Below are 26,596 nucleotides of genomic sequence, written 5' to 3' on the forward strand. Positions count from 1 at the left end.
GATCTTTGAAAATTCTATAATTTTTATAGTGCTCTCCAGCTTAAAAACCTTGATGGCTCCCTATTTCAGAGCCAAATTTCTTCGCCTGGCTTTCAAAGCACTCAAGAAAATATGTCCTCCCAGACAGTTTCATATTCCTACTCTGCCCAAAGATGAATCAGCTGCTCGGCCAAGACAGACTCCTTGCTAGCTCTTCCTGATATCTTGCCTCGATGATGCCTCTTTCCCTATTATGTAAACTATCCTTTCTTTCTCTCTGCTTCTCACATTACACCAATCTTTCCAGAACTAATTCTGTTCTTCCTCTTTAAGTCAGTATGCGAAATGCTTAAGAGCCTGATCCTGAAAACAGACAATCTGAGACAAAATCTAAGCCTTATCTCTCACTGAAAATTACTTAATCTTTTCCAGGCTCAGTTTTTTCATCTGTTATATGGGGTTAATATTTCTATCTCACAGTACCATTATGGTTTTTAAATGAAATATATACAAATTATTTAGCATAGTACCTGGTATGAGGTGGTTCTTAACCAAGAACTTGGTGAGCAGCCATCTAGGGTAATTCATATTTCACTGAATACCCTTGCCCTCCCTGGCTGCTTGTTTATTGATCTCTTTTAGAATTTATTGTTTCTATCTAATAAATTGGTAAATGATTGCATATCACTGATACCATTGTTTAATCTACCAGTGGGGTATCCCAATTAGACTAATAACCCTTTGAGGGGAAAAGAAATGTTTATACCTCTCCTGCCTCTCCATAGTATCTGGCATGATGATCACATTAAAGATGCTAAATAAATAGAAATCCATCACTTCATTGTTCAACCAGCCAAATGCACCAGTCACTCTTGCAGCACTGGAACAGACTAATGCCTACCCTCAGGAGCTCACGGAGAGTAGAGGAAATGCCATATAATACACAGGTATAAGAGAATGGGACAGTGTGGTACAGAAACAGTTACTTCTTGAGTATTTCTCTAAATAAATAAATTTTAAGTCTTATAAGCATATTTTATTCATATTTGAACCAAATGGATGATTCCTTATGTCAATTAACAACTGGCCATTAGGGGAAACAAAAAAAGCCTTGGTTTGTAGTATTGGCCAATTTCTACGCTGTAAGTACTCCACCATGGCCAATTGCAAGCAACCATCGTGATATTGCTGAACATGGAGCTGCAAAGAGATGCCCTACACCATATGTAGCCTGACCGCTATACATATACATACGGTAGATGCGAATAACCTTAGGAGTGTGGAAATGGAAAAATATAGTAAAATAATTAAGAAGCAATGAGTTTTGAATATGTATTATCTTTTAATATATGTATGTAGTTGATTCAATTATGCATAGTTTAATTGTATAATAGATTGAATTATGGCTATATAACTTAATTTTAATGATGGCTGAGTTTAACAATTGAAATTTTAATAATCAATTCTCGTGAGTTTATAGGAGCTGGCATACCACTGTTTATATCCCATTTCCAGCTCTTAAAGCTAGGGGGAAAGTTAGCATTTTGTTATGGGCTATAAAGTTGAGTTTTTACAAAATCCATTGTAGAGTACACTTGGATGCCCAAGCATCTGTTTTCAGTTGCTTTTATAAATATGGAATGGATTTGAGGATAGAGGGTTCTATTTTTCTTTTCAATCGCTGGTATTTACTTACTTTATAACTATTTACTGTGAAAAATTCCAAACATATACATAAAATTTTGTAATAAACCTCTTCGTTTCCGTCACCTACCTTAACTATTTCAACTCCTCGCCATTTTAGCATCATCTGCGCACTCCCCATCTATGACTCTCCCACCTCCACATTATACCATTTTCGCATCTATGTTCCCCTTACATTATCCTCCATCCCCACATTATTTTGAAGAAAAAAGCATCAGTTCATATATAAATACGTCAGAATGTATCTGAGAGATATGGACTTCTTTAACATAACTACAATACCATTATCACATTTAAAAAATTGCCATTTCTTAATAACACTGAGGCTCTCTAGTCAGTATTCAAAGCTCTGTCTCGTAAACATCACAAATGTTCTTTACATTTTTTTACAATTTGTGTGAATTTGGATGCAATTGCACATTGTACTTTTGATTGGTAGAGTTTTCTCTACAAATCATTTTCCCTTATAACATATTTGCAAAAGAAATAAGATCAGCTGGTCTTGTAGAGTTTGCCAGAGACAAAATTTTGGGGCTTGCATGCACATGGTGTTATTTACATGTGATGTTGTACTCTGTGTGTCCCTTTATATAGGTCACTGAATCCAGATGAACTTGATCAGATTCGGGTTCCATTTTTATGGCAAGGGTGCTTCATCAGTGGTATTGTGGACCTCTGTGAGGAGGTTCATGGGGTCTGATTTTCTCTTTTTATGATGTTAGCTGCTGTTGATGCTCATTGACTGGATTCACTAATCATGGGCACTACAAAATGGCCATATTTTAATTTCTATCATACCTTATTTATATATTAGCTGTAATGCTTTATAAATAAAAACTTCTCTTCATCCACTATTTGGTTGGCCAATGGGGGAAAAAAAAAGAGTAAATGTTTGTTTTGTTATTTCTTCCCCTTTATTTACCTGTTTTCAAAATAAGTTGGTCACTAGCATTCCAACAGTTACCAATTCCTACTAAGGAAAGACTTCCTACAAGCTTCCACCAAGATTTGCAAGGAATGGCAAAATCATTTAGCTCAATACATATTTATACACCTACTTCAGTGTAGAGACTTAGCAGTCCTTTCTAAATGACATGAGAAAGTTATGGACATATTTTAGAAAATATTTTCTGCTTTACTGGATTATTTTCCCCATGACATTACTGTTTCCAACAAGATGAATAGCATAGAATTTTATCAGATGTAGCCTTGGAAATTACCTCATCCATATGCCTCATTCATTGTAAACTCAGGGAAATTAGGCCAGTTGAAATCAAGCCACCTGCCCAAAATGACCCCAACAATTGGTACCAGGCCTGATTCCAGAATTCTTGTTTCCTATTCCAGGAATCTGACTAAAAGAATGGTTCTGTCAGGAATTCTGGTTAAAATCACTAGTAAGTACAAGGAAACAAATCTAACCATCACACACTGTCCTCAAATTAAAATAACTGTCGTTCAAAAACTCATTCTAAATCAGACATCTTGGAACTCAAAGCATTTTCCCAAAGTAACTCAGATTTCACTGCTGTTTATAATCCAGGCTGGACTGACAAACGGTACTTAACTATAATTAGTACAAATATAGAACCCTACGTGTACAGCACCATTTAACAACTGCTTCTTTGTAGAAATCAATGAATGTAAGAAAACTTTTATTTAAAATATTCTACCATGCCCTAGGAACTTTCTATGTGTTTCTTCATTTCGTTTCTACAACAATCCTGAGAGGTAGTTAGTGTTAGTCTCATCTTATCAAAAAAATTTTGACGGTCAGAAAAATAAGCTCAGAGAGGCACATAACGGGTGGAGCTTGGATTGGAAACCAGGATGCCAAGAGCAGGATGTTTCCCAGCCACCTAGGCCTTCAGAGCTCCATAGGGGAGTGGAGAACCATCTGCTTGTCCACTGCCTCAGCCATAGGAAGGAGGAGTTTCCCTCACTGCTGGGTTACTGATAGTAATTTCAGTGAGTCATTGCGTGTTCTGGGAGGGAGGAGTTCTGACAAAGATTGGAGGGGCTTTTGACTCAAAACTGACTAAGAGGATTCGTTGACAAAGTTGCACATGATTCAGCTGAGAAAAGGGTCCCAAGCTACGGAAGTGGTTATCAGCAAAGCAAGGAAGGGTTCTGACTCTCATTTCGTAGGAAGCTAATTGTTTATGCAACGGAGACTGTGGTAGGCAGCCTCTCATGTCTCCCCGTGGTCCGTGTCTCCTGATGATCATGCTCTGGTGTAATGCCTGCCCAGTGAGGGTGGGCAGGTCATACTGGTTCACTTCATATGGCAGGAGTGATGGGATGTCATTTCCAAAATCAGATTATAAAAAGCATGTGGGGGGGGGGGGCATCTGGCTGGCTCAGTCATTTAAGCATCTGCCTTTGGCTCAGGTCATGATCTTGGGGTCCTGGGACCCAGCCCCATGACAGGCTCCCTGCTCAGCGGGGAGTCTGCTTCTCCTTCTCACTCTGCCACTCCCCCTGCTCATTCTCTCTCGCTTACTTTCTTTCAGATAAATAAATAAAATCTAAAAAAAAAAAAAAAAATCATGTGGCTTCTATCTCTGGTGTGCTTTGTCTCATTCTCAGATCTCCTGTGCGGGATGAAGCTGCTGCCGTGTTGTAAGAGCAGCCTGTGAAGAAGCCAACATGGGTGATGAAGTACTGAGGGCTCAGTCCAACAGCCTGGGAGAAGCTGAAGTTTGCTCACACCCATGGGTGTGTCTTAGAAGACTTCAGCCCCAGTCGAGTCGAGATGACTGGAGCCCTGGCTGCCATCTTGACTCCAACCTGGTGAGAGACCTAAGAACCAGAACTACCCACCCAGCTATGTTGCCCCTTGAATTCCTGAGTCACAGAAACTGAGATCATAAAAGTTTGTTGTTTAAGTTACTAAGTTTTAGAGTAATTTGTTAAACAACAACAGACAGCTAATTCAGTGTCATTCTTAAATCAAGCAATTCTGTATCAATACACTTCTGGGTATATGTATGTAGTCATTTTATCTAGGAATTCTACCTTTTTTTTTTTTTTAACCTTACCTAAGATAACAGTCTTTTTTCTTTCTAGTTATAATCTTTTATCCCTAAAAAACACCAAAGTCAAGAAAAGTATATATAAGAAATATATCTCAGGGGCGCCTGGGTGGCTCAGTTGTTAAGCATCTGCCTTCAGCTCAGGTCATGATCCCGGGGTCCTGGGATTGAGCCCCACATCGGGCTCCCTGCTCAGCGGGAAGCCTGCTTCTCCCTCTCCCACTCCCCCTGCTTGTGTTCCCTCTCTCACTCTTTCTCTCTCTGTCAAATAAATAAAATCTTAAAAAAAAAAAAGCAATATATATCAGTGGTTGTCAACTGGGGGAGAATCTTTGTACCCCAAGGGATATTTGGCAATGGCAGTCTCTGGTGTTACTAGAACCTAATGCGTAGGGGGCAGGGATGCTTTTAAATATCTTGCAATGTACAGCATAGCCCCTCACACCAAAGAATTATCCCGCGAAAAATACCAGTAGATGTTGAGCAATCTTAATATATAACCACTGAGATATATCTATTCAGAAAATGATGGTATTTTCAAAATTGAAGCTTTATGATAGTACATTGAAACCATATGAGATTAATATGTATTTTCTACAATTTTTTCATTTCTTCTCTTCCTATTGATGGTTTTTGTCAAATGAAAATGAAAATTTTTTAGTTACATAAGAACAACTTTCTTTCTAGTAACATAAATGGCATTTGTTTTAATGTGTAAAGCAGTGACCAATATTTTGATATATTCAAGTTGTTAATTGTCTTTGTTATCAGGAACACGTACTGATATTTTGGAAAAGTAATGGTTTGACATTGAATTTGGAACATCATGGATCACAAAACTCAACACTGAATGATAAAAATAACACTTAGTACCCCAGTGTGTGGGAGACTCTAAACAAGTAAATCAAGAATGGATATTTATAGAGAGTCTACAGATAAAACACATTTATTATGGGCAGGTGGTTCCCGTCATCCTTTCCTAAATGCTGGATTGCCCTCAAGGATGGAGGATACTGTCAGAGTGCAATGAAGATGGAGACTTTCTCACATGTCTTACACCCGTGAGACGCATCCTCACAGATGCCGAATGAACCAGGTTGTTGGGGTGAGAGCCACGTGAAATCCACAGTGTAGGGTCTACTCCCCCAGGAAGAGGCTTTTGCAGATCTAAGCATGTTACATATGGAGAACAGATTATCTTAGAAAAATAAGTGACTGTAGTAGAACTATCAAAATAGACATCTGAGATCTGCAGAAACAGCTGAAAGTAGAAAAAATCAAAACAATATTTCTATATGAGGTGTGAGTTCCTCCAATAATACTGAATTTTTCCTTTGCTTGAAACAGCGGCAACATCACATGGTATCTGTAACATCCCAGATAAGGGCTCTGAGGGAGCCGTGGTGATTAACATAAAGCAAATGGTAGCCCAGTGTCGCGCTCAAAGCCTTGAGGTGGCAAACCACAGATCTGAGCTTAAGTCTTAGCCCTGACACACCAGCTGGTGCGATTAGGTGGAAAATGAAGATTAAATTAGATACAGAATAAAAAGTTAGTGCTTAAGCATAGGAAGAGTTCAAAATCTATTAGCTATTATTATTATGAATTTAAAAATCTGATGCATTATGGTGTCCACTAGCCTCACGTGGCTATTGAACACCAGAAATGTGGGTCGTCTAAACTGAAATGTGCCATGAGTGTGAAGTCCAGACCAGATTTCGAAGCCTTAGTACAAAGTGTGGAATGTAAAACATCCCAATTATTTTTACATCGAATATGGGTTGAAATAATATTTTGGATATATTGGATGTAAAGTATTGTAAAAATTAATTTTACCTCGTTCTTTTTCCTTTTTTTAATGGGTCTGTTAGAAAATTTAAAGTTACATGTGGCTCTTATATGGCACGCATATTAGTATTAAGTTATTTTATTGTATGAAAGTATTTTATTCTATTAAAAAATCTAATGCATAATGTCATCCCTTCTTCAGCATCCTCCCCCTTTGAAGCAGAGGCTACCTCGTATGCAGCCCACTGCAATTTGGTGGCTCCTTGCTTCCGTTTCTGTGGGCGACTGATGTCAGTCTTGAGGTTGGTGGAGGTCATGATGAACTGTGACCCAGGGATGGAAGTCTGCCGAAAGACGCTGGGTCTCTCTGTGAATGTAATGTGGTGACAGCATCGGCAAGCCTATAAGCCCGCCCAGAGACAGACTCCCCCTTCTTCTACAGCATGACTTTTGTAAGACGATGCTTTTACAAAAATACAGTACCCAAATTTTTAATATTATAAGTAATACTACATATACATGTGTGAAGATATTAGAGTTTATATATTATCCCACATATCAATATTACTGCATGTGACAAGTTAGAAAATATTAGAATATAATAAAGATTCTATGTGTATGATATCTGAACATACTAAATACAGAAATAAACGATGTTAGCAATGTAGTTATAGACAGATAAATAAACCTATGAAAGGAGAAAAGCTAAACTTCATTTTTAATTAAAAGAATTATTGGGACACCTGGGTGGCTCAGTCAGTTAAGCGTCTGCCTTTGGCTCAGGTCATGATTCCAGGGTCCTGGGATCGAGTCCCACGTCTAGATCCCTGCTCAGTGAGGAGTCTGCTTCTCCCTCTCACTCTCCTCTGTGCGCTCTCTCTCTCAAATAAATAAATAAAATCTTTTTAAAAAATAAATTAAAAATTAAAATTACAACAATAAAATAAATAAATAAAATAATTATTGTTCTATTATTGCCCTTGCAATGTGTAGACACTACACATAGAACCGCCTGACGCGACCACTAAATGGGAAAAGAAAGTTCTGTTTTATTTTGTCCTCTTCAATTTCCTGCCTTGTTTTCAAAGGATGTTTCATAAAAAAAAGATAGCCAATAAAGCCAAAGTGAGTGGGGAAAAAAAACGTGTTTACATATCGTGTGTTATAAAAGATGATGCTTTCTGATTTTACAAAGGTGTACCTGTGACGTCACACCTACATATTCAGAATTTGTGATTAGGTTTCTAAGGTGTGAGCTTTACATCAACAGCCTAGTCCAGATCATCTGCCTTCAGATTAGCTGGATTCTCATACTTTTATTTCTGATTCCAATAGTCGTATGCTTACTGTTTACGGACCCAATGGTCACATTATTTTGCTAAAGAATGGTGATATGTTTTTTGTAACAAAAAATATCTTGAAAAATCTGAAATCAAATCTAAACCATCGTGACATCAGTGCTCTAGATTCTCTCCAGAAAATAGAATGGGTTTAGCAAAGAACGAGGGGCTCTTAGATCTAAATTCTGTCCTCAGATATTTTACATGGGTTGTTATTGGCTTTCTTTTCCTAAGAGGCACTTCTTTTATTTTAAAAGCTTACGTAGAAACCAATATTCTTGTACATGACTATGTTGTGTGTCATAAAACACATATTGTTCTAGCTACCCTGAATAAAGGACAAAGCATTAGGCATGTCATCCTTGCCATTATGTTCCTCTTTGAAGCTCCATCAGAATATTAGGGGAAATAATTGAATAATAAAGCTTGAGAAAATAGTAGATATCTTTCCATTATAGACAACAACATTGGCTGTGTGGAGTGGGCGATAACCTCCCACCACGGGCAACAAATACTTCCCTATGCAAAAGGAAGACAGTTAAAATAATTGGGCTAGGTTGGACATTTTTAAAGATGCATTAGAGAAGTGTCATCATCTTTTCATGGATCAAGTATAAAATATTACAGACATTTAGTCGACTTGTATTAAGTCAGTTACTTTTCCATGTCAATATTGATAGTGATGACAATTCCAGGCATTTAATTTTCAGGACCAGATTTAATTTCAAGCTTATCACTCTTGTTGCAGATAACACAGATACTAAAACATAATTAGGGTTAATGCATGTTTGCACGAGGATAGATCGTGTATCTACACATAAATGAACTTGATGTCATTCAGTTCTGGGATTGGAGCAACTGAGTTGGAACCAAAGTGTGAACACGAGGTGGGTGGGTGTCCAAGCACAAATCATCAGATTATTGTTGCCACTGAGTAGAGATTGGCTTAGGGGTTGTTATAGAGAACCAGGCTTTCTGACTTTGCTCATTTTTATCCTCTCTGGAATCCTTATTTTCTTGCCAACCCTGTGGCTCAATCTAAAATACTTTCTATAAAACACCTACAGCAGTTGGGAACTGAGATTGAGGAAGAGCCATGTCTCAGAATTTGGAGCCAAGGAGAGGGTGAGACTCATGGGGTCCCCTTAATACTCAGCATAACACCCAAGGAAAAAGCATGGGGGCCTAGTGCTGAGGAAGCCTCAAAACTTCTTGAGTGACCCAGTGCTGTGTAGGGATTACTGTATAAACACACCAGGGACGACCCCTTTGTATTGGGTCTTACTGCTTACTTCTCCACAGCACACTACAACCATTAGCTCAAAGCCCGCTGGCACCAAACTCAAATGTTACACATACAATTGTTTTCAATAGACCCCAAATAGGCAGAATTTTAGCCATTTAGAGCCTGCTTGTTTTGCATGCCCCATGAAACTGCACCCAACATCTGCCAACTGTAGATAAGACAAATCCTGTGACAATAAAAGACCCAAACCACCACTTCCCTTCGGAGCTCTTTGACCCAGAGGGCCGCCCCCCCCACCCCGCAGCTGCAGCCAGCATCATCTGGATGTGTAGACGCCCACTCTCCATGTCCCCTCTGCTTGCTGGGATTTCCCTCACCTTCTTTCTTTTCTGGCCAGTGGCCTTGTACAGCTGTCTCTGAAAAATGTTCCTGCTGGGAGGGACTTATCCTCTCATGCTGTTCTGTCCAAATGCCACTCAATAGGGGTGCCTGGATGGCTCAGTCGTTAAGCGTCTGCCTTCGGCTTGGGTCATGATCCCAGCGTCCTGGGATCGAGCCCCGCATTGGGCTCCCTGCTCAGCGGGAAGTCTGCTTCTCCCTCTCCCACTCCACCTGCTTGTGTTCCTGATATCGCTCTCTCTCTCTCCCTGTCAAGTAAATAAATAAAATCTTTAAAAATATTGTTTAAAAAAATGCCACTCAGTAAAACTTGTCATGTAATATTGTCATCTCACGGTCTTGTCTCTTCTTTGCCTTGGTCAGCCCTGAAATTCTCAAACTCACCACAGGGACCGGTAAAATCTGCAGCCTAGAGAGGAGCAGAGCTTGATCTAAAAGGACAACACACCTGGCAGGACCTCGTCACTGGACCAATGTCTAGCAACCATGGAATAGGCAAGGAAGCAGACCCGTCCAGGGATGGTGGTGTGGTGGGAAAACAGTCCTCAAAGTGCATCCAGGACAGCCAGTGCTGAGAACTGATGACACCCACCCACATACCAGACCTCCACCTGACGCTGGCCCTTTCTCCAACCCCCCCCACCACACACAATTTACACAGGATCCTGTGGAGGGCTGGGGAGGAAACTGAAATGCCTGTTTTTGTCCACAATTGACTAAGATTACCTTGTGATTCTTGCTGGAATAGAAGTCTCAAGATAAAAATTAATTCAGTTATAATAAACTAAGTATAGAAAAGTGTTATATGACTTGCTCAGCTGAGCTGATGACCAGATAAAATTTGACCTACTAGATCTGTTCTGTATTTTGATCTAATTAAGAAGAACTTTTGTCATTTCCCCACATGCTGGGCCAAGACAACCTGCAGATCAACTCATCACTTCCAGCTGGCTTCAGTCCGTTGGCCCACCAGACCCCACCATACAATGAATGGTTAACATTTTCCTGTTTGGAGGATTGGGCTAAAAATATCAAAGATGCAATAGAATAAGTTGACAATAAGTTATTTTAATAAAATATGTTGATTGAATTCATCTCTATTAAAAATTTCTCAAAATATTTATTGGTGTTGCTTAAAAACTATTCATCATGAAGCTTATGAGGCTTTGGTTTCATGGCCCTCACTTACAAAGGCCTCATTCACGGGTCTGGGATGAGCCCTAGCAATTTCACATTAATAATTCCATGGTCTTTATCTTAAGGAAAAAACCCTTTATTCCCCCTCACACTTGCATATTCCCCAAATAGCGTATTGCAACTGAAGCTTGGGAACCTGAGACCATACTCGACTTTCAGGATGGAGAGACCAGATGACACCCAGGATTTCTAGAAGCTCAGATAAAACGATGGTAGAAAATTCCTGCCCTATTTGGAAAGCTAGCATTCCTACATGGGTTCGTTTGGGTTAACATATCAATTGCATATTCTGCATATGTGCAGGGGAGTCCGACATAGAGGATGGTCTTCCTAATCTACGCAAGATTTAGTGACCGTGGACCATCACTTAACTTTCCAGCTTTAAGATTTTCATCTATGAAATGGGATAAAATATGTACATCATAAAGATGTAGTAAGGATTCAAGGAAATAACATACGAGCATCGCCTAGAGTCTGACTCACAGTAAATGTGTCCAAACCACGTGCCCCTGATTTTTACCGGTGCATCTGATGAGGGTCTGGTTAGATGACAAGAAGTGACAGCTTATTCCCTGACATTATATGCAAGCCCCCAGTCGGAGGAATGATGGCAGTTAACCTCCAGCTACCAAAAGTTTCAATGTGAAGAAACCCAAACGCCCATCAGATGGTGAGTGGATGAACAGACTGTGGTCCTCCCATATGGTGGAATGTGCCCCAGCAACAAAAAGGAATAAACTACTAATCATGCGACCCCATGGCTGCATCTCAGTTGCATTACATTAGGTGAAGAAAGGCACACTCAAAAAAGCTACATACTGTGTGATTCCATTTCCACGACATTCCAGAAAGACAAAACTATAGAGGGAGAAAACAGATCAGTTGCTGAGTATACATGGGGCCCTTTTGGGGTGTGAGAACTGTTCTATATCTTCATCATGGTGGTAGGTGAATGATTGTAAGTTTTTCTCAAAAATGCATAAAATTGTACACTTCAAGGGGTGAATTTTACTTGAGCACTATGTATTAGGTTTAATTATGCAAATCATACCTCAATGAACCTCACCCAAACAAAAAAAACCCACAAACAAATAAACAAGACCCCAAACCCATTGGAATGCACTGCAGAGAAGCCCAGGCAGAGACTTTCTGAGGCTGCCCCAGAGGTCTCTCCCCTGCATCACTCCTGGGTCCTGCCACCTCCCGCCTGGCATCCCTGCTTAGGAGCTGCCAGCACCCCTGAATCTGCTTCTGTGGGATGGGCTCTAAGAGTAGCTCATCTAAGTGTGAGAACCCTCCTGATGGAAACATAGGGCTGGTGAGTTTCAAGACCACTGCGGATGATGTGCTCTCTCCGTGTTCATCTCCCTCGCTCTACTCTCAGCCACAGTAGGGAAGAGAGCATTCATTTCTTAGGTCGTGCAAGGACTTCTTTCTTTTCTTTTATGGATTTGCTGCTTTATATATTTTTGGCACGAAGCTTTGTCAATTGTATGTCACAAATTCCCTCTCCCCATGTGTAACGTATAGTCCCTTTCTTTCTTAATAAACTTTATTAACTTCAAGACTGCCCATCCATGTTATATTTACTCAGCACAACAAGATATCACACTTAGTATTTTTTTAAAAAGATGTGAAGAATCTAGGTCACTTGCTCCTGGTCACAGGCCACTTCACTGAAGAGCTTGGTCTTGAACTCTGGTCTTATTCTAGAGACACTACTCTTCACTACAAGATCCATTTTCCCATATTAATGAGGTTATGTTTTTTCCATCCAAGGGATCAAAACTTTTGAAGCATATTTAGAAAGCAAAGCGTTTTCAAATGTATACACGTGACCAATTGGACAGCTTTACAGGTGAAAGGGGTCTTGTTGCTTTAGTCCATCAGGCAGTTTATGAATAAAAGCACTGAGACTTGCACCGGTGAATGACCACTGCAAGACCACACATCGAATGACATTGAGGGCCACACCTAGAGCCTGGCAGCCTCGCCCCCATGACAACTTCCCCTGATTCACAACACATGAGGTGATGGCTACAGCCCTAGATACTTAATATTTCTGTGTACTTTGTGTGCAGCTACACCCTCCAGCAGACTCAGCCGAGGGTGGGTGATGGTCCGGTGAGGCCAAGGAAAGCCCTGGAGATGGATGGACACACAGGTTCACTGGGGGAGCTGACGCACGGGGAGGCCAGGAGCAGAAGACTGGACAGAGCATCCGAGGCTGCGTTCTAGGTGCATGGAGCTTTTACAGCACAACAAGCTAGCCTAGAAACTATCAGTGGCCCTTCCCCTCCTTGCACAGCCAGTGTCCTGAGGACATCAAGGCCTGACCCCTGGACACCCTTCGTTACAAGGGAGACACTCCGGCTTGGCCACCCTGGGAGCCTCTGACCTTGAACACTGAACAACGTGTCCTTCTGCACATTCTGCATGATGGGAATAAAGAGGGAGGATGGGATCTCTCCATTCTCCAGGTAGTGATTCACACAGGCATGCAGGATGTGCTCACATCAGCTAGCTTTCCAGCGCGTGCCCTAGGCTTTGAAATTGTTCCCCAGGCAAAAAAAAAAATTCCATTCAACAGTAACTCCTAGGATACTACTTTGGGTAGTTACAATCACCATCATTAATGAGTCTCAGGTGTGGAAAAGTGACCCCCTTACCATAAGTACTCTGATTTCCTAAAAGGTAGAAAGTGGGCATTCCTGACTTTGGGCAGCTCTCATAGCAAAAAACATTACCTTGGCCATGAGTTGGTTTATGAAGAACTTCCTGCTCGCAGCTCCATATACAATTTCTCTCCAAAGTACCCCAGCATCTTTAACCCAGCCTCTTGTAATCCACTAAGATCCCAACCCAAGGTCGGCCCATTGCCGGGAAGATGTCTCTTTATGGGCACCAGCTGAGTTGGCCACCAGCCTTCTGAAGAAGGGTTGGTGCGCTCCTCCCAATCAAGTTCTTCCCAGAGAGGCCTGGAGATCGCCGGCCGTATTCAGCTGTGATGAGAACTGCTTCTGTTTCACCACAGATGCATGAATCAATGTGCCCCAGGACATTTACACAAGCTTGTATTTCTTATGAGGGGCCTTCTCTGTACAAAGAAATCTGTGTGTACACCAAGAATGACACTTCTTTTTGTCTTCTGGAATTCACTGCTGACCAGCCCTTCCCCAGTGCTCTGGTCAGTGTCTCATGGCCAGCAACACTACCCACTCTGATCAGGTTAAGTCAAAGGGACTGAATACGAGCAGGTGCATGTTTACAAAGTCATTCGGGAGGCAGGAGAAGCAGCTCTCATGGGGTTCCCAGGGGCACCTCCCAGGTCACCAAACTGTCCTCTTCTGTAGTAAATCAAGGAATTGTTAGCACTGCTGCTCCTTGTAGACCTGCACCGACCGTTTCCACCAAATCAGCCACCTACAGACCTCGGCAGCTGCTCGGGATCCCCAGGCTCCAGATCCGAGTGGCACCTGTCACCCTCTAGCTCGTACGATCAGGGAAACAGCACCTTGCCTTCTCCACATAACTCCGTTCCAATTCAGAGTCTCCCACCAGGGCATCGAGTTGGCAGTTACCAAGGAGGTGGGGTTCTGGGTTTTGTGTCCAATCTTGCTCTGGAAGTGTGCCACAAGCAGGTCCCCGGTGGCAAAACCTACTGTGAGCCACGTGGTTGACAACACTCCCAGCCCCATCGGGACTTTCTTCTCCTCTTCTCTAGGGAAAAGAGGTCCTTTTCCAAGGGATTAGGGGCATTAATGTGACTTCTGACTGCTTTGCACTTGACTCTCATAAAGTACTCCTATTTGTGTAAATTTGGAATAGATTCATATAAAGCGAAATTGCCACTAAATCATTACATTGGTGAAACTTAGAACCCACTTTAAAATGAACTCACAAAAGAAAATTTCTAATTTATTGAGTTCACTGTATTTTCATGGCAGAAAGCTCCATAGTTTTCTACATGTGTATTTTTCGTGCCCATTGCCCATAAAAGTAAAAGCTATAACATGTGGCTTATTTCTCTTCCAATTTTCCAGAGTGGAAAAAGTTTTATACTTCTACTCGCCTTAAATGCTTTCTTTATTCTTTCTTCAACTGCCTCCAGTTGTGATTCTAGGTCCTTTGATACAAAAAGTGTTGGTTACTTTAGTGTACCTTAGTGCAGAAAATATTTTACTTTCGTTACTTTAGTGTAGAAAATATTTTCCAGACTTCTAGTCTCCTGGAAGTTTTGCATTTAGCTTGAATCTGAGACTTGGTGATGTTTAATTGCGTTTCCTCTAAGGCCGATATGCAGTCTTGGTATTGCCTTTTCTTTAGTGGAAGAAACAAGCTGCAATTTGGTCACTGTTGGAAGCCATTTTTCTTCATGTCCGCAGGAGAACTCACAGCCCGCTGTGCGCGGTCTCTTTGCTGGGCTGCAGGGTTCCAGACACTTTGCAGAGGTCTCTGTGCAGCCCTGGAATGCGTTACTGCTGCTGGGGCAAAAGCACTTTAGATTATTGGTCTGATAAGTCTCGTTGGCCTCATTATGAAACATAATGTGGGCTCATCTTCAAAGTGACTGTGCTTGATGTCATGCGGACTTTATCACAGTGCTTCCTCCAATTCGGAGGGAGAACAGAGCCAGTGGGTTGGTGCTCTTTGTTTCAGAAGCTGGGCCTCCGGTGGTTAACCAGATAGCACTGGGGGAGGTGGAAGACTGACAAGATCAAGGTAGCCAGTGGGGACAGGGCTGAGAAACCAGGAGCTGGAATTACATAATTCTTGCTGGGCCACGGGTTTTATAGGACTCAGTGTGATTGCCTTCCACCGAGGGGTACCTCTGATGTGTGTTCACACTCAGGCTAAATTTATAGAACATAATATTAAATATAGCTTTAAACCCATTAACATTGTATTAACTCTGTCACCTCCAGTCTGTTCCTTTCTTCCTCTCTGCCTCCTGACCCTCTTTCTCTTAACTGTATTTTACTTTGCAATTCACGGGTTTTACTTCTACTTTTGACTTTTAGCCTCAGATACAGAGTTCACCTCTTGCATCCCTGGAAAAAGAAAGATGCTCTTGCACAAGCAGATTCAAATGGACCGTAACCTGTTGCATTCAGTTTGATAAAATGCATTCAGCTCGATGAGCCATTCTATCTGACACATTTACCATCTGAAATCTCTCTTGGCAAAGCTGAGTTTGTGTGTTTCCACTTGTTCCTTTTGGCTCTTGGCTAGAGACTTGTCCTGTCTGTCCTCCCCAGCCTGCAAACATCTTCAGAAGTGGCCTGTTTCCTTTCTAAATAAGACCCTCAGCAGGGAGCAGGACCCAGTGTTTGGTAGACACTGGGCACTTAATATACATTGGTGGGATGAATACTTGCAGTGCTGGGAAATGAGGAGTTGTATGTGGCGGACCCTGGGGAGCAGGATCAGCAGCAGCTGGTCCTCATTGTCACATGGAAGAAAATCTGCTCTATCTGGCCTGCGGGTCTGCCCAGGCCAGAGCGTTAGGGGCTTTATAAAAAAATTACCTGATCCTGAGCTACATTAGCTACAGATCCAGATTTCAGCTCCCTACTTAGCACGCCCAGTAGAAAAAGCACTTCCCACCACTGGTGTCAGTAACGCTACCCAAGGAAGAATTCTAACTGGCCTTGTTGGGGCCCTACACCCTCTGGATGGCTCAGCCTTATCAAGGTGATGGGTTGAAAAGACTGGAGAGCCTGGGTCCTGGGCCTCCCTGCAGCCCCCGCATCAGAGCAGGACAAACCATCCTTCTACTGGACCCCCAGCTGCAAGATGGGAAGGTCGTCCAAAGAAATAGACCTGGGGCCAAACAAACCTCAGCTGCAACCACATTCCTGATTCCTCATTCTGGAATCCCATGCTCTCTGTGGTCTGAGAGCTCCTTTCCTCAGAGCCCCTAACCTGAGCTGTCTGTTCCAGTTGGAACAGCCTCTCCTGGGGGCTCCTTCTTCATCAGGCTCCCATGCTTCCTTCAGTCCCCCACCCCTGTGCTTTTGCTCATTTGTCCCCCATGCCCAGATATTATGTCCTAGGATCCCATCCCCCAGTCAAAACATGTCTTTGCCAAGACACCTGCTGAAGAAGAAACTGCTTTAAATGTGGAAAGCTACCAAATGACCTCTTAACTTGACAACGTGCTTTCTCACAGTGGAACACGGGGTGGAACACAGGGTACAACACAGAGGTGCAACAGCCCTAGACTCCCAGGAATAAGTTAAAAACAACAACAACAAAACAAACAAACAAACCTGAGTCCCAGTACTAAGGGTTCCTGGTGCCTGCACTATATTGGTCGACTGAGCAACTGAGTATTTGCCTTGAGCCTACTTCCTGGGCCCCAGACCAATATTCATAACCACTTGTGTTTTCGGAAAGATCTAAATCACTTTATCAAATTAATTATGTCTTTCCTTTTCTAAAGATTTTTTTTTAATATAATTCATTGTTGCCTTGATTTATGTTTTTCCCTGTTTAGGAAGTGCCCACTGGGTAAATAGCAATAAGTCAGAGATTCTGGCTACAAATCAGAGAAGAGAAGGCTATTGCTCCAATCCTTAGGATTTTAAATTAAGGAAGAGCTAATTAAATGACCTGATTTTTTAAAATAGTTTTTTTAAAAAATTCTACTTTGTACTAAGCTGAGCAAAGCGAGAAGCTAGCATCCCGGTATGTAAAATTATCCACGGAAAGAGGGAGTGGTGTCATCAACGATATGCTGCAAATCCACACTGATTCGGTGATTCGACCCCATGCGATTAAGCTCCCTACTCACTGATGGTGGCCTTGTCCCTGGCTGGGAATTCAGGGCCCTGCACAGAAAGACTGCCAATGGCCCTGAACAACTCTCCTACATTTGCAAAAAAACAAAAACACCTTTTATCTTAGCCTCTCAGACACAGGAACCTTTGTCAGCCTGATAGTTCTACATGATGAGTTGCTGCTTTGGAGAAGGGATAATAAGCTTTGGATTAAATGTCGTAAGTGTTTTTGGAAGATCTTATGTGTGTGACATTTGCTTGTCCTGAAGGCAAAACCTAGATGAGCTTTCCTGTCCTCCTGGAGCCCACAGACCAATTTGGGCAAATTACCATCTATCTTAAAAAAATAGAGAAAGAGCTAGGAGCATGCAGCAGGCTGGAAAACGGCCCCAAAGATAGCCAGGGCCTGATCCTGGGTCCCATGAATGTCACCGTCCATGGCAAAGTGGACTTTGCAGATGTGATCAAGGATCTTGAGATAGGAAGATTATTCTGGGCTATCTAGGTAGGCTGAAAGGCAATCACATGTGTCTTTGTAAAAGGAAGGCAGAAAGATATTTGTCCACAGAAGAGAAGACAGCAATGTGGTGACACAGGAAGCAGGAGGAGAAAGGCATATGATGTGGGGCCATGAGCCAGGGAACGAGAATGGCCTCTGTAAGACAGAAAATACCAGGAATGGATTCTCCCCTAGAGCCTCTGAAGGAATCAGCCCAACTGACACCTTGACTTTAGCCCCTTAAGACTCCTTTTGGACTTCTGACCTCTAGAACTTTAAGACAATAAGTGTGTATGTTTGTAAGCCACCGAGTTCGTGGTAATTTGTTATAGCAGCCGTAAGAAGCTAATACAGAGGGTTCACATAAAAGGCAGAAACCCCCTGCCCACTCCACCCCAGGAGAGGGAACCAGAAAGTATTACTGGAAAATGAACTTCAATTCATGACAAGGTTTTGGTAGTCAGAGAAATAATTTACAGTTAAGAATCTGTCCTTATAAGGAGAGAGGCAGGAGGATCTATATACCAGGATGAAGCCTTTTTTTTTTACATTTATTTTATTTTATTTTATTTTCTTATGTTATGTTAGTCACCATTCAATACATCATTAGTTTTTGATGTAGTGTTCCATGATTCATTGTTTGTGTATAACACCCAGTGCTCCATGCAGTATGTGCCCTCTCTTTTTTTTTTTTTTAAAGATTTTTTATTTATTCATTTGAGAGAGAGAGCACAAGAGAGGAGAGCGGGAGAGGGAGGAGCGGACTCCCTGCTGAGCAGGGAGCCCGATGCGGGACTCGATCCCAGGACTCCAGGATCATGACCTGAGCCGAAGGCAGTCGCTTAACCAACTGAGCCACCCAGGCACCCCAGTACGTGCCCTCTTTAATACCAATCACCAGGCTAACCCATCTCCCCAGCCCCCTCCCCTCTAGAACCCTCAGTTTGTTTCTCAGAGTCCATAGTCTCTCATGATTCGTCTCCCCCTCCGATTTCCCCCCCTTCATTTTTCCCTTCTTACTATCTTCTTTTTTTTTTTTAACATACAATGTATCATTTGTTTCAGAGGTACAGGTCTGTGATTCATCAGTCTTACACAATTCACAGCGCTCACCATAGCACAGACCCTCCCCAGTGTCTATCACCCAGCCACCCCATCCCTCCCACCCCCACCACTCCAGCAACCCTCAGTTTGTTTCCTGAGATGGATGGAGCCTTTTTTAAACAAGGATGTCTGCTTTTTCATTTTCCAGTGTCAATATTGGGGAAGGATTCTGTACTTATTGAGCTAAACATTTCACAGTCATTCTGTCATTTAGAATGTCTGCCCACCATTCTATGAAATAGGCCTTATAATCATCCCGTCATCAATAAAGAAATCAAGGCCATGAGGAGGCACAGAGCTTCCCAAGGTCCCGTGGCATAGTGGACACTGCCGAGTGCCATCCAGACTCCTCTTTGGCAATGGCTTTCCCCAGCTCCTGAGCATACTGCCAAGCAGACTGCCTCCACTGTTAATCCTCTTTGGGGATTGCCTGGCCAAAAAAAATGCCTCCTTCCAAGGGCAACCACATCCCATGAATGATCAATAAGAGAGAATAAAGTCATGGCTTCCTCTCTCCAATTCAAGACAATATGAAGAATCATCCCATCTTTACAGCTTCCTATAGGGTCTGTCAAGGACCTTCTTAGGACCGCATCGCAGCTGAGCTTCTCCCTCTGTCCAGTCCTGCCTCCTCCTACTCATAGATGTCAATCCCCAAACCAGTCCCTAATAAACGTCCCCCCACAAATTTCTATCTCAGAGTCCATGTCCAAGGAAACCCAACCTACCAATGTTTGTTGCCTGAATCATGAAGTCGGGATTCTGCTTCAACACCAGCGCCCTTTCTGCTTTAATCTAGTGGTCCCTGGTGGAGCACAATATATACATTTATAAGATAGAATCTTCATCTCCTATGTGGAGAGGGAAAGAGATGCTGGTGACAGAAAGCCTGGGCTGGGGAAGAAATCTGCAAATCAAAGTTCCTTTAGAAAATGGGAAACACGTCTTCCAGCTCCCCTCCCGGCTGATGAATATGTGTTACGTGGACCCTGGCTGTACAGCTTAAATTAAAATAATGCTGAATAGAGAACACGTGCTCTCAGAAGAGGAATGCTCATCTTTCCCATAACTACTTAATTTGCCCGCCAGTGGACAAATGAGATAGGCTGCCACAGCTCAGTTACGAGTGGCAGCAAATGACCCGCAAATTATCTGTCAGGAAAGAGTGGCCTCTTGGAACTGACAGCACATTAGTTTAGGAGCTGGAAAATGGCTCTGAAGCCATTTACATTTAAAGAGGTGTGGCTTCTGGTGATGGGTATTAAAGAGGGCACGTACTGCATGGAGCACTGGGTGTTATACGCAAACAATGAATCATGGATCACTACGTCAAAAACTTATGATGTAATGTATGGGGATTAACATAACAATAAAAATAATAATTAGAAAATAAATAAATAAAGAGGTGTGGCTTCTGATTCTGGACTTGTCTGTAAGCTTGACCAGTACACCAAGGGATTGGCTTCGAAGATGTAAAACTTTCACTCAGTACTTACCAAACGTGACCTATGATTAGCAATTCATTACAACAGTATTTCCCAAAAAGCTTCAGCAGGTCTTTTAGCTCTCAAAGGACCAGAGTAACCTCATTACAAAATGGCCCCAACGTGGATGACTGTCCCCATGAGGGGACAGCCAATGATGAAGGCATCTTGCCTTGGCATAGCCACAGGAAACAAACTATGTTATAAATTTTTAAAAAACGCTAAAGGCCTGTAGTTTATCTTACTAGACTACCAAGATGTGCTTTACATTTTGAATTGGAGTTTAATACCTTCCCACCTAACACCTCTCTAAACTTTTCCCCCAAATACCTTTAAAGACACCAGAAAACTAATAAAAGACTAAAAGCCGGGGCGGCTGGGTGGCTCAGTCGGTTGGGCTTCTGCCTTTGGCTTGGGTCACAGTCCTGGGATCCTGGGATCGAGCCCCGCATTGGGCTCCCGGCTCGGTGGAGGGCCTGCTTCTTTCTCTCCCTCTGCCACTCCCCCTGCTCATGTGCTTTCTCTCTCTCTCTCAAATAAATGACTAAAATCTTAAAAAAAAAAAAAAAAAAAAGATGAAAAGCCTCCCAGCACTGATAATGCAGATAGACAGTCTAACGGCCAAATCTCTGGGATGTCTCATTAACTTTAAGGCAGCCTGAGGTTCACTCCATGACACAGAGAACGCCTTGCTAGGCTTTCCTCAACTTAGAGTCATTTCCCACCTCTGCCACCTGTACCCAGCGGCAGACGTCACAGGCCCTAGGCCACAGGTCTCTGCAGGGGACCAGAGTGGACAACCTGGCAGAAAGTGAGGAGGAGAAGCCCAGAGACGAGGACAGTGGGCAGGAGTGGTGACAGGGACAGTTTTGGTGAGACGAGATACAGCCTCATGGAGCAGGAACCAGATGCACCACGATGGGTCTGAATTGCGAATCGCCATGCCTTTCACGTAGCAGAAATCCAGTGCAAGTATACCATGTCTGTTAGTAAATACTAACTCTTGCCTGCAGAATGAAGTGAGGCTCATGAAAAATGCCACCCGAAGAAATTTCCCTCTGAAAATGGTGCACTGCAGGGTCCAGAAGAACCTCTCAAATAGTATCAGCATCCTAAGGGGAAGGTCAAGGTCTCAATAGCCGGTGATCCCGAAGACAACAGCACAACAAATGAAATACAAACAATAATTTTCAAGATCTAAGATGAATCACAAAAAGATAAATAACTCCAATGTTTAAAGGAGCAAAGAACTTAAAGAGACATTTCATATATGAATGACCAAGAAGCACATGAAAAGATTCTCAACATGATTAGTCACAGGGGAAATGCAATATATGTTAAGAAAAAAAAAAAAGAAGAAGAAGAAGATAGCAGGAGAGGAAGAATGAAGTGGGGGAATTGGAGAGGGAGACGAACCATGAGAGACGATGGACTCTGAAAAACAAACTGAGGGTTCTAGAGGGGAGGGGGGGAGGATGGGTTAGCCTGGTGATGGGTATTGAGGAGGGCACATTCTGCATGGAGCACTGGGTGTTATACGCAAACAATGAATCATGGAACACTACATCAAAAACTAATGATGTAATGCATGGGGATTAACATAACAATAATTTTTTTTTTTAAAAAGTTAACCAGCCAAAAAAAAAAAAAAAACCACAATGAGCTACTGCTATACCCATTAGGATGCTGAGCTCAACAAAGCAGATAATAACAAGAGTTGGGGAGGACGTGGAGAAGTGGGAACCCTCACATCTTACCAGTAGGAATGCAAAAAAGGGGCTGTTAAACACAGAGTCATTTCATGACCCAGCATTTCACTCCAATCTCTATATTCAAGAGAAATGAAAATATGTCCACATGAAAACTTCTGCACAAATGTTCATGGCAATATTATTCATAGTAGCTAAAAAGTAGAAACCATTCAATGACCCCCAACGGATACATGGATTTAAAAAATATGGTATATCCATAAAACAAAATATTATTTGGCAACATAAAGGAATGAAGTACTGATAAATGCTAGAACATGGATAAGCCTTGAAAACATTACAGTAAACCAAAGGACCAGTCACAAAAGAAAGACTATTCACATTATATGATTCCATTTATACGAAATGTCCAGAAAAGGCAAATCTAGAAAGTAGGTCAGTGGTTGCTTAGGGCTGAGGAGAGGGGGGACCACTGAGGGAAAGAATGGGACCAAGATTTCTTTGGAGTGCTAAAAACACGCTAAAATTAGATTGTGGTCATGGTTGCACAACTCAGTGAATATGCTAAAGAAAACATTGAATTGTACATTATGAATAGGTGAATTGTGTGGAATGTGAATTATATCTCAATATTCTCGTTAAATGTCTGGGGGGGGAGGGAGAGAGAGAGAGTTCTGAACTGAAACAGATCTATGTATTCATAAAGGGGACCACAGCGTTCCAGCGGAAAAAAATGAAGAAAAGTCATGTCTTGACAGATTCTGTGTTATTCTTTTGAATTATAAAGATGAAGAAAACATTCTACAAGGAATTTTCCAGGGGTATAAAAAAAAACACCAGAATGACCTTAGGATGTAGGCCTCGCCTCTAAAAACTACTATATATAATAAATGTGTAATATGCATTATGCAACCAGAGAAAAGGGATTCTTAGCATGTATTTTGCATTCTTATTTTATTAAAATTATATCGTTGACTATTTTTGAGTCAAAGGGTATTTATCTACAAAGCGTAAGTATTTTAGGTTAAAGACAGCTGTTTTTATGAAAGCAATTTAGGTTCATCTGAGGTCAGAAAGCAAAGATAAGCAAACAGGAGAGATGCTATCTCTCCAAGATGGAGCTGTGTCTACCACTGAAGATCCTCCGAGTCCAGCAGAGTGCCTGATATCTTGCCAGAACCTGTTTCATAATTCACAAGGCCCAGAGCAAAATGAAAACGCAGGGACTCTTGTTCAAAATTAAGAGTTTTAAGACAGTGAGAGCAGGGCATTAAATCAAGCATGAGGGCCCTTCTAAGCACAGGGCCCTGTGGTCTGCACACATCGCCTAGTAAGCATTTAATAAATATTTGCATAATGAATCAATGATAGATAACTTTTAGAAAACCTTAGTTCACTTATCCTTTATTCCCACTCAAGTCAAAAGTTCACAATCACTATAATACAAGTATGTTCTATTTCACCATTTTTTCCCTGTTCCCCCTCTTAAAAGTAAAATACTCATTTAATTAAGAAGTCCAAAACAATTAGAATGAATAACGATTCAAATTTACCCTCACTCAGATGTTTTTCCTGAATTTCCTTTGATCAGGATTTTGACACACGCAGGACATCCTAACAGACACAAGGAGCATTGAGCACTGGGCCATGGTGAGCACTCAATTGCGTGCATGGCGTCCTTCCTAGAACATAAGCTTCTTGCAGGGGTACCCAGCTCCATCTCCTCCATCGAGGTGTCTCTGTGATCCGTGCAGAACCTGGCTCAGAGAGACTCTCATGTACTACTTCCCAAATGAAGCAGAATTCATCAGCTGCAACATGAAAATAGTAAACAGATAAACCCTGATGTTTTATATTAGCAACTGCCACATGGAAAACACTAGTTGGGAGGTCAGATTACAACATGAAATGTGGGAACAGCCCTAGTGGACAGAAGGCCTCAAATAATCAACCATTCATCATCTCTTCCACGTGTATGAAATGTCCATAATCGTCAAATCTGTAGAGACAGAAAACACATGACTGGTTGCCTAGGGAGGAGAGAGAAGGGAGGTTGGGGCGGGGAATGGGAAAAACCAGCTTCCAGATCTGTCTTCACTCCAGCTGAAGTCTGATTGGGTTTCAGTTTTCCTGCCAGTAAACTGAATGTCTTCGGTGATCACTGCCCTAGCTGTGCTTCCAGGGGACAGAATCCCTTCCTGCTGACAGCAGTGAGCACTGTGGTCTCACTCCTTCCTGTGGTTTTGCAACGAAGAGCTGGAGTAGATGGAGCCCACTCAAAACAGAATGGCCTTGAAGATGCAGCCGTGCCAAGAGGTTCTGCTGACCATCTCTCAAGTGGACAGAACTTTGTTCAATTCTTGGCCTCCTAAATATCAGTAATGATGTTCTTACAATAGTGTCAACATAAAAATGCAGGGGAGGAAAGACTTTCAGCATTGAATTTTTTTAAAAAAGGAATTACTGTGAACTAATCATACAAATTCCAGTAAGGATCAAAATTGTTCAATGCCTTAATTTTTCTTTCCTCTGCATGTGTAGATTGATACCAGTGATAACTGCACCCAGGTGTTCTAAATGTCACTGTCAAGTTTGCCTAGAAGGCAGGCAAAAAACAAATAGGAACATGCCAAAATATGAAGTTGGTTGGGGTTGATTCAGTTGATCATCTTTTATTGTTACTGTATTACGTGACAGTTTTTTCAGTCTGAAGGATTCTTTCATGTTAATAACTAAATGCTGTTTTTTTGTCTCTCTTTTTAAAATCTTTTCCTTATTTTTCTAGTTTTTTTAAAATTTAATTACTCAATATAGTCTTGAGATTTCAAAAAATTAGGTTGTAATTTTGAGACTCCTGATAAGAATACATTTGATCAGGACAAAATAAACTCAGCAAGAACTGGTAGAAAGAGTCACCAAAAACTGGTGTTTTTATTCCACAGAGCTAATAGGAAATAGTTTAGTTTGTAGATTTATATCCCCTACCTCATCAGTGACAGGTCTGTTAGCTAAATATTTGAGACATCTATTACTGGTTGAATTGTGTCCCTCATAAAGATATGTTCAAGTCTCAATACCCTGTACCCGTGAATGTGACATTTTTTGGAAATAGAGTCTTTGCGGATGTAATCACATTAAGATGAGGTCATTAGCATGGCTCTGATCCAATTAGCTGGTGTCCTTAGAGGAGGTAGAGGAGAGATGCAGATGTACAGGGGAGAAGAGGAGGGCAGAGATTGGAGCACTATGGCTACAAGCCAAGGAACTCCAGGACTTGCTGGCAATAGCAGAAGCTTGGATATAGCATCCCGGGAGCCTTCAGAGAGAGCAAGACTCTGCTGACACCCTGTCTCTGGACTTCTTGCTTCTAGAAGTCCAAGTGAATAAATTTCTATTAAAGCCACCCAGCTTGTGGTACTTTGTTAGGGCAGCCCTAGGAAACTAATATCATTTCTGGTTTGATTCAGAAGAAAACCCTAGTTTTGCATAAAAATCTAAATAACATTTGGCTTAATCATTTCTTTTTTTTTTTTAAAGTTTTTATTTATTTATTTGAGAGAGAATGAGATAGAGCATGAGAGGGGAGATGGTCAGAGGGAGAATCATACTCCCTGCTGAGCAGGGAGCTAGATGCGGGCCTTGATCCCGGGACTCCAGGATCATGACCTGAGCCAAAGTCAGTCGCTTAACCAACTGAGCCACCCAGGGGCCCCATGGTTTAATCATTTCTTAATCATTTCTTCAGTGCATTCCAGATATCAACAGTGCCTCCCATTTATTGACCACCTTGTGGCAGGAACTGCATTGTTTCATGGAACTGTCAAGAAGACAAGGCTGCAAAACTACCAAAAGCATTTATTTGGGGTCTTTGGGATTGCAATGGGGGGACACAGAATCTACCAAAATCTAAAGTATGTTCTGAATTGTGAATTGGGAACACAGTGCGGGGTGCAGGCTTATAACAGCAAAACCCACAAAGTCAGTAAGTTCTTTGGAAGAATTGTGATGGGTGCTAACAGAGTTAAACTCACTAATACATGCTTGGCTATTTAGCTAACAGGTGTTACCTTATCTCTATTTCAGTCCAAAGTAGAAGGATGTGTTCCAGGAGGTGACAGAGTTGCAACTGACAAGTTACAATTGAAAAAAATCAAAGGTTTGTGGTGTTCTGAAAACTGAAACAGGAGTGCATAGGCTCTGCTTCTTCAATATCCTCCAAATTTTGAATGACTCTTAGCAATGCTTACTTGTCATTTTGAAATCTTTTACACCTTGCATGTGCAATCATGAGGCTATCAGTGCTGTCATCTGCGGGGGGCAGTAGGGAGAG

The sequence above is a fragment of the Halichoerus grypus genome, chromosome 2, assembly GCF_964656455.1.
Source record: "Halichoerus grypus chromosome 2, mHalGry1.hap1.1, whole genome shotgun sequence".
Lineage (NCBI taxonomy): Eukaryota > Metazoa > Chordata > Mammalia > Carnivora > Phocidae > Halichoerus > Halichoerus grypus.